Here is a 14127-nt window from a genome sequence, read left to right as displayed (position 1 = left end):
GATTCAAACAGTGGGATTGGAGGCAGAAACAGAGTTACCCAGAGCCCTCAAAGCAGCTGACCCGAGGTAGGTCATGTAGCACAGAAAGATGAGACAGTGCTTCAACACTGTACAAGGCAGGGATTGAGAAGTCCTGGCAGTGGTCCTCTGACCTACACACACAGACATGCATACACACACACACAGATACACACACAGACATGCATACACACACACAGATACACACACAGACATGCATACACACACAGATACACACACAGACATGCATACACATACACAGATACACACACATACATGCATACACATACACACAGAGATACACACACAGACATGCATATACACACAGAGATACACACACAGACATGCATACACACACACAGATACACACAGAGACATGCATATACACACAGAGATACACACAGACATGCATACACACACACAGATACACACACAGACATGCATACACATACACACACAGATACACACACAGACATGCATACACACACAGATACACACACAGACATGCATATACACACACACAGATACACACACAGACATGCATACACATACATACACAGATACGCACACGCAGGCATGCATACACATACACACAGATACACTCACGCAGACACAAGAGACACACACACAGACATGCATGCACATACACACACAGATAAACTCACACTCACACAGATACACACATGCAGACAGATATATACACACACAAATATACACAAAGATGCACAAAAGTATACACACACAGATACACACATATAGACAGACACACACATATCCACACACAGAGATAAACACACACATACACACACGCAGACACACGCAGATACACACATACTCACAGAGATATGCACATACAGACATACACATAGTACACAAACAGACTCACACCCAAAGATACACAAAAGTACACACACATATGCACTCACACAGAATAATAAATTGAATTAAAATAATTTTTAATTGGAAAACTGGTGTCACTTATGGTGGCACACACTTTTTATCCCACTACTTGGAAAGAAGAGGCAGGCTGATGTCTTTGAGTTCAAGGCCAGCCTGGTCTACACAGAGAGTTCAGGTCATTCTATGCTACACGTGAAATTGTGTCTCAAAAGTACCAAAAAATAGAAAATAAAAAATTTCACTGGGTGAAATTTAATCCTAGCACATGGGAGGTGGAGGCAGGCAGATCTCTAAGTTTGAGACCAGCCTGGTCTACGTGAGTTCTAGGACAGCCAGGGCTACACAGAAACCTTGTCTCAGGGAGAAAAAAAAAAAATGGAAAATTGGATCCACACATTCTAATAGATTGGCTCTATTCCCCAGAGAATTCTACATTCCTGGCACACTAAACGCGCTCACTGATTCATCAAGAATAGCCCTCTGGCATCTGGAGAGAGTTTTCAGCTCTCCCTGGAAGATGGGTTTGGTTCTGACACCCACATGGAGGCTTACGGCCACATCTGACTGCAGCTCCACGGTGACTGGCATCCTCCTCGGACCTTCTCGAGCTGCTCTGTGAATGGAGTGTGAATGCACACACCCAGGAATGCACGCACTTTAAAAGAATAGCTGGCCAAATCCTTGGATTCTCCTGGCTCCTCCCATCACCACTGGGATTATGAATGCACGTTGCCGTGACCTTTTATGTGGGTGCTGGGAGCTAAACTTAGGGCCTCATGTTTATTCAGCAAGCGCTTTGCTCAACAAACCATCTCCCTAGTTCACAAATATTCTTTTCTCAAGTTTTTTAAATTGTGTTTTGTGTGTGTGTGCACGCTGGTGCCTGAGTCCTCTGAAAGAGTAACATATGTTCTTAGCTGCTGAGCCATCTCTCCAGCCACAGCCACACAAATACTCTTTTTAGGCACCAAACAGGGCCTCAAAGAGGGAAAAAAGGTCAGTGTGGTGGCTGTCCGTGTAGTCCCAGCTACTTTGGAAGTTGAGGCAAGAGGATCAACTAGAGCCTAGGAGTTCAAGATCAGCCTGGGCACCTTAGTGACACCCCAACAAAATGAAAACAAAAGTCAACAAATTAAAAACATATCACCCTAAAAAAGAGAGAAGAGAGATGCTAAATTATTGCTTTGAACATGGAGGAAGGGGTCATGAGACAAGAAAAACAATTGACCCCTAGAAGGCAAAAAACAACAACAAAAAAAAACAACAAAAAAAAAAAAACAAAAAAAATAAATAAAAAATAAAAACCGAAAAACAAGAAATAGACTCTCGGCGTCGCAGCTGCGGAGACTAGAAGGAGGACTCCGGATCCAGCTCGGCTCTCGCCTTCGCTTCGCCATGGAGAAGACCGAGCTGATCCAGAAGGCCAAGCTGGCTGAGCAGGCCGAGCGCTACGACGACATGGCCACCTGCATGAAAGCCGTGACGGAGCAGGGCGCCGAGCTGTCCAACGAGGAGCGCAACCTGCTGTCAGTGGCCTACAAGAACGTGGTGGTCTACAAGAGCTAGTTCCAGGACAGGCTCCAAAACCACAGAGAAACCCTGTCTCGAGAAACCAAAAAAAAAAAAAAAAAAAAAGAACGTGGTCGGGGGCCACCGGGCCGCCTGGAGGGTCATTTCAAGCATCGAGCAGAAGACTGACACCTCCGACAGCTGATCAAGGACTATCGGGAGAAAGTGGAGTCGGAGCTGAGGTCCATCTGCACCACAGTCCTGGAATTGTTGGATAAGTATTTAATAGCCAATGCAACTAATCCAGAGAGTAAGGTCTCCTATCTGAAGATGAAGGGAGATTGTTTCCGGTATCTTGTTGAAGTAGCATGTGGCGATGATCGAAAACAAACGATAGATAATTCCCAAGGAGCCTACCAAGAGGCATTTGATACAAGCAAGAAAGAGATGCAGCCTACACATCCAATCTGCCTGGGTCTGGCCCTTAACTTTTCTGTATTTTACTATGAGATCCTTAATAATCCAGAGCTTGCCTGCACACTGGCTAAAACAGCTTTTGATGAGGCCATCGCAGAGCTTGATACACTGAATGAAGACTCCTACAAAGACAGCACCCTCATCATGCAGTTGCTTAGAGACAACTTAACATTATGGACATCGGACAGTGCAGGAGAAGAATGTGATGCAGCAGAGGGGGCCGAAAACTAAAGGCATCCAGGGTGCTGTCCTTCGTCCCCTCAAGAAAACCTTTCTACATCTCCATCCCTTATTTCACTCGGATTTCCTCTAGCGAGGAAGCCTACTCATGTGTATGGGATCAGCTGTTCATAGTCTTTCACACTGCAGCTTTGGAAAACTCCATCCCCTGATTTGTGTTGTCCCGGCCGTCCTGGCGGGCAGTTACTGCTGGAGACAAGTATCGATAGCTTCATTTCATATAAACACGAGTAACTCCAGACACTTGTGTAGAGGACTGACAGTACACTGGGTATTTAAGTAATCTGAACCAGTTCTGCAAGTGGCTGTGTTTTGTATTACTGCGAAGATATGGAAATGTGGTGCATTACAATTTAAAGTAATTGTAATAACTCCCTGATTTCTACATTCCCTCTCTGACCCTTTCAGAAGCGCCTTTTCCATACTCTTACTGCATATTCCTTTTTAGTAGGAATCTAGAAGTGTTGGATTGAATGGGAAAGCTCTTAATGCATCCAGTCTTGGGGGTCACAGATAGAAATGTCTCCTATGTCACATATTCTGGAGGTTACGTCTGTCTGTGACAACAGGGAGTTTCATTTATGCATTCTTCATTTGCTGCTGTTTGAGTTGACAACTTCCTTCCCAATAAAAATTCACTTGCACCTCCTGCCTTTGTAGCTCTGGTATTCACTTTACCTTGTAATAGAAGTAGCATGTTGCTGCCAGAATACAAGCATTGCTTTGGGCAAATTAAAATGCATGTCCTTTCTTAATACACTAGAAAGGGGAAATAAAGTACACAAGTCCAAGTCTAAACGTCAGATGCAGATCTGTACACATGTGAGAGGGTGTCCAGTTTGTCCAGTGATTGTTCTTTAGAGGGTCAGACCCACAATATTGTGTTTGCTAATCATTGACTGTAGTCCCAAAAAAGCCTTGTGAAATGTTATGCCCTATGTAACAGCAGAGTAACATAAAATAAAACTACATTTTATATTAAAAAAAAAAAGAAATAGACTCTCCTCCACAGCCTCTGGAGAGAATCATCCCAGTGGGCCCAGGCTTGACTTGGTTAAGCTAATGTATTTGTCACGTTGGAGACTATCAAGCTGGTGGTATTGGTCAGAACAGCAGTAGAAACTAATAAATGCCACAGGGGGCTACTGCAAACCAGAGGAATAAAAACTTAGTATCATTCCCACCACTGGCCTGGTTCTCAGGGACTAAAAGGCACTGAATGGGTAAGATGAGCCTTCACAGGTACCAAGACCGTATGGGAGGTGGCTGGGTGAGTGTCATAAGAAGGACCCAATCAGGGCTGGCATAAAGGCTAAACGGGTAGAGCATTTGCATGTGGACCTGGGGAACTGCTCCAGAGCCTCAGAACCCTGGTAAAGCTGGACATTTGCTACACATCTGTAATTCTGGCACTTCTACGGCAGCATGCCACAGAAGCAGGAACATCTGCAGAAGCTTGCAGGCCAGGTAGCTTGACCTGTGGGGATCAAGAAGAGAGCCTGTCTCAAACAAGGTGGAGGGCTAAGACTGATATCCACAGTTACCTTCTGGTCTCCATCACCACAGAGGCACACATGCGCGCACTTATTTAACTTAATAAAAAGTGTAGCTGGGAGGTGGTGGCTCACACCTTTAATCCCAGCATTTGGGAGACAGAGGCAGATGGATCTCTGTGAGTTTGAGGCCAGCCTGGTCTACAAAGCAAATTCTAGGATGGCCGCCAGGGCTGTTACACAAAGAAACACTATGTCGGAAAAACCAAAAAAAGAAAAAGAAAACAGACAAACAAAAAATAAATAAATAAATAAAACAAAGGTGTAGGGGAACCGAGTTCGGCTGACCCAGCCCAGTTGAGGAAGTGAAACTGGCTTATTGTGAAACACACCTCCACTTTCCTCTCCCTTCTTCCTTGTCTCCTGCCCACTGCCTTTCACTCTGCCATGATTCACCACGGGCAATTCTGATGATCAGCCTGCCTCAGTGGGTGCTCTGGAGTGTGGGGTATCAGAGTTTCTCTCTGTCAGCAGGCTCCCTGCTGCTCCCCCAAACATACCCAGCAGACTTGCGTTTGGTCCATGCCATCGTTGAGATGCCTGAGAAGGTTAGGAAAGGCAGGGTCAGGAAGCCACGGGTCTTGGGTATGCTCCTTGTTAGAGGCTGTACACATGAGGACCCAGCACAGCAGAGGCAAAGAGGTGTGGGTGGCAGGTGGGGGAGGGAGTGTCACAGGCAGGACAGGCCTGGCCTTCAAAGGATTTTAAACAAAGACACATACTTGTTGCCCCACTCACCCTCAAAGAGGAATAAGAAATGATGGAAAGAGCCAGTTTAGAAAGCCAGAGAGAACAAAGGCTCGATTCACGTGGTGTGGGCTGGATTGGCCCAGTCTGCTTCCTGTGTGCCCAGCTTACCAACAAGTGTGGACGCCAACACTTTAAATAGAGAGATGCATTTGATACCCTGTTTGTGAAGAGGTGCCCTCAAGGTAGATAGGTCAAGCATTCTCTAGTGTGAGCTGGTTCCGAGTGGTGTCAACCCCCTTGTCTCTTACTGTACTGGTCTAGAGATCCAGTCTCGTAATATCCCATTGGTCTAAGCCTTTCGTGCCCATGGCTGCTAACTTTCACACTGGACATCCCTTCTATTGACAGAGTAGTTTTATGATATTTTGGATTTCCTGGATCTTAGGATGCTTCCATTTTCTCCCCAAGTGGACAAAGAGAAAATGACAAATATTGAGTCAAAATCTGATTCTAAAAGGCAGAAAATAACCCCAATTTTACCAGAAGACCCCAGGTCTCCAAGTTCTGGCCAAACCTTTAAGCATAAGCAGCTTAAGCTGGAACAACAGAGTACCTGTGTCTCGAAGGGCAGGGGAAGAATAACGAGATGTCCCACATGACATGTTTAGGAGGAAGGAACATTCATGAGTGGCCTCAATTAGCAACTTTTAGATTCAATTATTACCATTATTATGATTTTTTGACTTTCTCACCGTGTTGTTTGGGAGCCAAATGAGGTCATTGCCTCCAAACACTGGGTTCCTGCCATGCGCAAAGACCACGAATGATGAAGAACACAGATGTGGAAGGGCCTTCAGGGGACAGGAGGGGCTCCAGGGGGTAGACTAAGACAGTTGGCCCTAAGTACAGATGCCAGGCACAGGACTAACTCTACACTAATAAGGAACCAATCTGAGCGTTCCACCTGCTCATCAAGTAAACCCTGACACCTTCCAGGATACCTCATGGGACTCCGACACTATATTGGAAACCTATTGCATTGCTATGTAGCTTATGTGAATATGGTCTTTATTAGATATTCCTTAGTTGTCTTGAAGGTCACTGAATGTTCATATGTATTCCTTTGTGGGATACTCAATTTTTAAAGCTATTTAATATAAAACTATATGATTAATGCCAGGTAACACAGGAGAATCCATAGATATACAAGACACAATGCGGTAACTGACAAATTTGTAGCCTGGTTAACAATACGATACTTGAAACAGCTATACAAAAACTCAAGGCTGTGTAGCTGCTGCGTGGGAGTTGGAAGGCAGGTATCGCGGGAGACATGAATTGCTTGCCCTTGTTGCTGGGTTCTAAGAGGTGGTAAAGCACACGCAGTGAGAATCCCAATAGATTGCCAACGGCATTGTTAGGATCAGAGCCTGGGCACTGGCAGCCCTAACCACCTACCATGAGCCACCCATCTTATCAGGACAATTAAAGGGCCGTAAGATGATGGCTCAGCTGGTAGAAGTGCCTGCAGCGAAGCCAACAGCCCAAGTTTGAGCCCTGCAGCTCACGTGATGGAAGGAGAGAACAACCTCTACTAGATACCCTCTGACCCTCCCCGTATGTGCCGTGGCATATACGTGTTCACTAAATAAAATGGAGAAAGGAGGAGAGTAACAGCGTCGTGAAAGGCAGACAAGGGAGGTTTATTCTGTGTGGCCACTTTAGAAGAAGGTCAGCTAGAGGTGTGGTGTTTGCCCTCACCCCCAAATCTGTCTTTGGGGTCCTAAGATGAACTGTGCTCAGCTGTCACTGCACAGTGTTCATTGCATCAGTGACAGTCTCCGCGAGGCGGTCGGTCAAGCTCACAGAAGCATGTGAAATCTCACCAGAGCAAGGTCCTCAGGTTGGCAGAAGTTGTCACCATTCTTTCTCTCAGCCTAATTCCTAGGGAAGCTTCACTTTCTTGGAGGCCATTGTTTCAACATTCTGACAGCCAGAGGGAAGGATGCATGTATCTCTTCAGAACATTTTCATTCCTGCCAGGACAGTCACAGAATCCTACACACGGACAGGATCACGTTTGCTGAAGGTAAAACACAGAGACTCGTTCACTGTGACCTCCCAGAAGCCACAAGCAAGAGGAATTGCCCTTGACCCTGTTTTGCACTCACGCAAGCTTCCTACTTCTCCTTTTCTCATGACAGACATTTCTTAAAGAGTAAGACATAGAGTAATCTAAAAAATATACATATAGCTGGGCGGTGGTGGTGCACGCCTTTAATCCCAGCACGTGGGGGACAGAAGCAGATGGATCTCTGTGAGTTTGAGACTAGCCTGGTCTACAGAGCAAGTTTCAGGATAGCCAGGGCTACACAAAAAAAAACCCTTCCTCTCAAAAATAAAACAAAGAAGAATATATATTTTTATAATGTTATTTTTATTATTGTATAATATTTCATTACATAAAACAAAGTGATGGAAAGAACCAGTTCAGAAAGCTAAAGAGAACAAATGCATGGTTCACGTGGTGTGAATAACCAACACTTATTATAGAAAATTCAGGACAGCATAAAAATAAGAATCATTTATAACTTAGTATTACAAACAGAGGCACTACTAATACTCTGAGGGTTGTTTTCTCTTCTAGGAATTTGTAAAATCTCTCTTGGGTAGTGGTGGTGGATTTTGTGAGGCAAAGCCTCAGTGTGTACCAGCTGGTCACGAACTCCCACATACCCCAGGCTGGGGTAATCCTTCTGCCTCAGCTTCCCGAGGGCTGGGTTTATAGGCATACGCCACCGCGGCAGGCTCTCGGTTTAGGTTTCACACAGGTGACTTGTAAGGCAGGTATCCTCTGCATGCTGAGATTCAGAAGAGAGTGTTTCCAAGCCCTTCTGGTATTTTCCTAAGATGAAAGTCATCCTCTAAGATTTCCTCAGGCTCCTGTGTCCCAGTTCCGCATCCCTGGCTCCCACCGTGATTCCCTTCACAAGGGGTCACTTCTCCTCTGGCAATATGGAGGTGGATTACCATCTCGTTTGTTGATTTCCTCTCCCTGAAACGGCCACACAAGGCCCTCTGTATTTAGAAACTTTATTGGCTGCCTGGACAGTGTAAGGGAGTTTATATTGATGAGGTGGGACTTAATTCTTAAACTGGACATAGGGGCACACACCTGTGATCCCAGTACTTGGGAGGCTGAGTGAGGCAGGAAGATTGCTCCAAGTTCAAGGAAAGACATTCACTGACTAGACCAAACAAACAAAAATTAAACATTAAAATCCCATTCCTAAAATCTTGTGATCACCCCAAAATAAAAAATTTCTTAGGTACCCTTCCCTGGGCCTTGCTTGGTATGATTGATTTGTTCAACAGCTCCAGAGTGGTGGGATTTTACTGGAGTTTAGACCTAACTTGAAGATAACTGGCACAAGTACAATATGACACATCGTATGTCTTTCTGCCGACTTGGGTTTTCTTCGAAGTTCTCTGCGTTTTATTTCAAACTGGATTTTAAAAACGTTGACTGGTGCTGATTTGCATATTTATAATTAGTCACCTTGTGAACTATTGTACCCACTCTGGTGGTGTGGGGGTTTGCTTGCCTGCTTTGGTTTGGGTAGTGGATTCTCACCTTTCACTTGGGGTCATCATGAGCAGGAGATGAGCAGCCATGGCTTGACTGTTTGCCTCAGTCACGATCCTCGTTTCCCTTGCCCTAGGCCCAGATGCCCCAGATCATCTACAGCGACTGCAGAGGTTGCTCTGCTTGTTTGGTTTTCTGAGGCCATACATGCCTGCCGTCTGCTTGTGTGCTCGCTACCCAGGTCCACTTCTGTACATCGTCAGTTGAGGATCATCTCCTACTCTCCAACTCCGAATATGAAGCCTAAATTGCACTCAGCACACCCAGAGGTGGCACAGCTTTAGTAGCCACTGGAGTCCTTGTGTAGGTGGCAGGGTTGGCAGCTCCTCTTCGCTCAAGCCCTCTCGGCCTGAAGCTTCCACAACGCCCTGCCACCCTCTTTATCCTTTTCCTTCCAAGTCACTAAACTCCTTCGTTTCTTTTCTTGCTTCTTTCTTTTCCTCCACTCACCTCCCCTTCCTTTCTTTCCAATTTTTTGCTTCTTTTTTTCTTCCCTCCCTTTTTTCAACTAACATTTGATTCCTGTATATATATTTCCTCTTTAAAAAGAACTGTGCCATGTGGCAGTGGTGGTGCACACCTTTAATCCTAGCACTTGGGAGGTAGGGTGGCAGATCTCTGAGTTCAAGGCCAACCTGGCCTACAGAGCGAGTTCGAGTCTGCCAGGGCTACACAGAGAACCCCTGTTGAGAAAAAAGAAGCGTGCCTTTGGGGCTTACAGTATGGTCCAGTGGCAAAGAGCTTGCCTAGCATTTTTGAGTCCTGGATTTAGTTACTAACACTTTAATAAAATTAGAAAAGGGGGACAAAAAGAGAAAGCGTGACCTTTTCTCTGGGGACCTAAGTGCTGGAGAAGAACCCACAGCTTAAGCCAGACTGTGCTTGCTCCACAGCTGAGCTCCATCTCCCCCCAATTTCCTGCTCGTGGCTTCTGGGTTTTCTGCACAGAACTTCCCTCGGGTATTCTACAGGAAATGCCAATTCCTGTGTGGGTTCCCCCAGTGGGCTCTCTCTTTCACTGTAATCAGACATCAGGATACCTTTAACTAGCCCTCCCTGCCCCCTCTGCTCCCTCCCGACTCCAGCCAGGGACTTGCTGCTCTCTCCAGCCAGACTATCTTACTTACCCCCTTCTATCCATCCAAAATAGAGTCTTCTCCCAAGTGGAGGCCCTCTGCACCCTCTGCAGGTGGTTGTCCAGACTTCGGATAGCTGGCTCCAAGGCCGTGAGGTGGGCATCCCAGGAACCGAGGGAGTGGGACATCAAAACCAAGTGTGTTAGGTCGTGAGTTCCACCTCCAGCAGCACAGCGGGAAACCCCAGAAGGACAAGCTCTAGGGACACCAAGGGCAGTGTGAGCCTGGCTCCGTTCCTCTGGCGGGGATGAAGTCAGAGAGAGCCAGACACATTGGGGAAATGTTTGTGATCCAAGAGGCAGCACACGATCCCAGAGAAGATCCCCCGGTGGCCCCGCTGGAGATCATCTCAGCCGTCGGACGTCATCAGAATCCAGTGCAACTGTAAAACATGACCCAATTGACAGACGTGTGACATGGCTGCTCTCCAGACCAAGGGTAAAAATAGCCACCACGTTATAAAGTCTGTTGTTTATTTTTGATGCTGGGACTGACCCAGGGCTCCAGGCATGCTCAGCACATGTTCTTACCCCCAGCCCATATGCTGTGTCCTGCCAACATTCTAGCAAGTACTCAACTTCCAAGGACAAACGATTTATTATCATGACTTAGACTTTTGCAGGCTTGAGACCATGACAGGTTGGTACTGCAGCCCAGAGCCTGTGGCAAGACAGCAGGTCATGGCAGGAGTTCCTGGCAGAGCAAGACTGCAAAACTGCTCATGGCCAGGAAACAGAAAGAGGAAGAGACCAAAGCCCTACAATCCCCTTCAAAGGCTGGGCCTCATAACTAGGGACCTCCTACTAGGTCGCACCATGAAAAGATTCCGGCACCTTCCAATAGACCACACTAGGGAGCAACCCTGGACACATTTGCCCTAGGAGGACAGTTAAAACTCAAACCACAGAACACACTGTTAAATAAAGAGTACCCACGGAAAACAGCAATGGCTAATAACTCACCTGCACAAGAGGCATTGTCCAGGCAAAACTGCTCATGACTGTAATCCCAGCTTTGGAAAACAGAGGCAGGAAGATGGCTCTGAATTCAAGGCTAGCTTGGGCTACCTAGTAAGTCCCCGATCAGCCTGAGCTACAGAGCAAGACCCCATTTCAAAGAAAAAAAAATCAGAATATGATGTGTCTAGTGTAGAAGCCTCTCTCTCTCAATAAAACAAGATAAATCTATTATATCTATATGCTATATGTGTGTGTTTATATGTGTCGTGTATGCTACATGTTTTGTTTTTCAAAGGATTATACAATGTGATAAGTGAGAATGTTATGGATATTTATTGTAAATAAATCTTAAGTTAGTAGTCAAAAGTAAAGGATTCCTGGGTCGGGGTGAGGCTTTGTTCCAGTTTGACTGCTGTATGTGAGTCCCTGCATTTAAACCCCAGCACTGCAAGAAAAAAAAAAAGAAAGAAAGAGAAACGAAAAGCATTTCTGAGAAATGATTTCCCCATTAGCTACTCAAATGTAGTGCAAATTCACTGCATGCAGATTAGCACCTTGCCAGGCATGGCGGGGCTCGCCCATCCGGCATTTGGGAGGCTGGTAGGAGGGTTGTGTCAATTCAGGCCAGCCTGGGCCACATACTGAGACCCTGTCTCAAAAATAAGTCAGAAGAAATTAACAACTTCACAGATGTTAAAAACATCTACAAATATAATTACATAATGCTCAGAAAGGGAGCATTGTAGCCTTTCACGAGAATGGTAAATTATCTTTTCCTTTAACCTGAATGGGGGACTCAAGATGGCCTGAAAGGGTCACACGGTGGCTTTCTTTTGCAAAGGGCAGAACACCGTTACAAACTTCAAGCAGCGGGTGAAGCAAGTGTCCGGCTTCCCAATACTTGGACTGGTTGAGAAAACAACCTAAGGAGAAGGAGTTCCTTCCTCTCATGCTTTTGGCCGTTCCATTCATGGTGACTTGGCCCATGTGGCTGGGAGGAACATTGTGGCAGCAGGAGCATGTCTCAGAGATTTTCACCTTACGGCAACTGGGAAGCAGAGTGGACCGAGCAGGCTGGATGCCAGTGTAAAGTTCAAAGACATGGCCAGCCCGGTGACCATCTTCTTTCAGCTACTATCACTTCCCAGAGTTTCCTGTACAGCTGGGGGTTGAGCATCCAACCAGCCAGTGGGTTATAGTTCACAATCAAACCATACCAAGGAAGGTCCTTGTGGTGGGCTAAATAAGAAATGTCCTCCAGAACCTCACATATTTGGATACTCGTCCCCATTCGATGGCACAGTTTGGGAGGTTTTAAAATCTATAGAAGAGGTGAAACCTTGCTGGAGGAAATATGTCACTGGGGGCCCAGCTTTGAGAACTTTAGCCAATTGCTGCCTTGACTCCCCCACCATTAGGGACCATTCCCCATAGAACTGTAAGCGGAAATGAATTCTTTCTTTGTAAGTTGCTTTTGGTCATGGTGTTCTATCACAGGAACACAAACTAGAACAGTCCCACAGAGCCCCAGAGTCTTTAGGAGTTCTGCTTTTATCCTAATACCATGGAGAAGACATAGAAGAGTTTAAGGGGAGACGCAATGGTCAGGCATGCTTTTGTGGAAAGGTCAGGGGTTTTCCTGATGTATGAAAGACGCTCAGTGGGATGTGGCATGGTGACTGGAAGGGGATGGAGACTCTTGGTGGCCAATTAATGAGAAGGATGCACAGTAAGGGAGAGGAGTTTGGGAGGACTCATAGCAAGGGAGAGTGTTGGACGGGGGAGGGGGGGGACGATGACTTCTCACTTGAGCCGCTGAGGGGGTGGTGGCGTCGCTACCTTGAGGACGACATGTGAGAAGAAAGCCAAGGGCAGGAGTGCTGAGTTCTGCTGTTAGAAACGACGGAGTTGAACCTGCTAATGGGAAACACCTTTGCTGGATGAATCAAAGAATCCCCACCTTGAGCTTGGAGATGGCCCCATCAGCAGAGTGTTCACTGCACAAACCCAATGACCTGAGTTCAGATCCCCAGAACCCACAAAAAAGCCAAATGTAGTAGTGCACACTTTAGTAAACTTGGGGCGGCCCTGCCGGGACATGAGAAGCAGAGACGGGAGAATAACTGGAAGCTCATAGGCCAACTGGCCTGTTACACAAAGAGTGAGAGACCTTGACCTAGGGAAAACGGAAGGCACTCTCCGCCAGATCACTGCCAGATCGCCGCCATCATGGACACGAGTCGCGTGCGGTCCATCAGGCTGACTAGGGTAACTAAGTGCTGGGCAGGACCAGTTTGCAGGGACAGTGCATACAGGTATGCGTGGAATTTTTGGATGACACCAGATGCTCTATCATCTGAAATGTCAAAGGTTCCGATTGAGAGAGACATGTGCTCACCCTACTGGGGCTTCGAGGTTGCGCTGACCTTGCTGCCGGGTCCTGGATATCCACCCACGATGACATGCAACTGTTAAATAAAGCATTTGCATTGTTTTAAAAGAAAGGAAGGAAGGAATTAAGGAAGGAAGGAAACAGAAGGCAAAGGCTGATACCCAAGGTTGTCTGTTGATCTTCACATGCACACTGTGACACACATGTGCCAGCATTCATACACATGAATGCATGTACAGACACACACACACATACGGAATGACCAACATGAAGACTATAATGGCAGCCCCAAGAGTCAATGGGGTGGTGGAATGTAGCTTGTTGGTGAATGATTATTTAACACACACCAGGTTCTGGTTTCAATCCCTAGAGCTGCAGGCCTTGAACTCAGAGATCCACCTGCCTCTGCCTCTGAACGCTGAGTGCTGAGATTGAAGGTGTGCACCACAACTCCCTGGAGAAAATATTCTCAAGAGGAAAAGGAAATACAGAGACTTCCCTGGAAATGACAAAGCAGACTTTCCAACTGGATCTGGAACACACTCAGACATAAGGGCCAACGTTAAAACAATGCCTGGCATTGAGGATGGAAGTTGGGAACATTTTT

At 46.3% G+C, this 14127-nt stretch overlaps 1 pseudogene; it reads left to right on the top strand.

The window, feature by feature from the left end:
- The first annotated feature begins 2267 nt into the window (after window positions 1-2267).
- On the top strand, window positions 2268-3542 carry LOC130888011 (14-3-3 protein theta-like; annotated as a pseudogene).
- The last annotated feature ends 10585 nt before the right edge of the window (window positions 3543-14127 follow it).

Source organism: Chionomys nivalis, chromosome 16, assembly GCF_950005125.1.
Source record: "Chionomys nivalis chromosome 16, mChiNiv1.1, whole genome shotgun sequence".
NCBI classification, from domain to species: domain Eukaryota; kingdom Metazoa; phylum Chordata; class Mammalia; order Rodentia; family Cricetidae; genus Chionomys; species Chionomys nivalis.
This window is presented reverse-complemented; position numbering and strand designations above follow the sequence as displayed.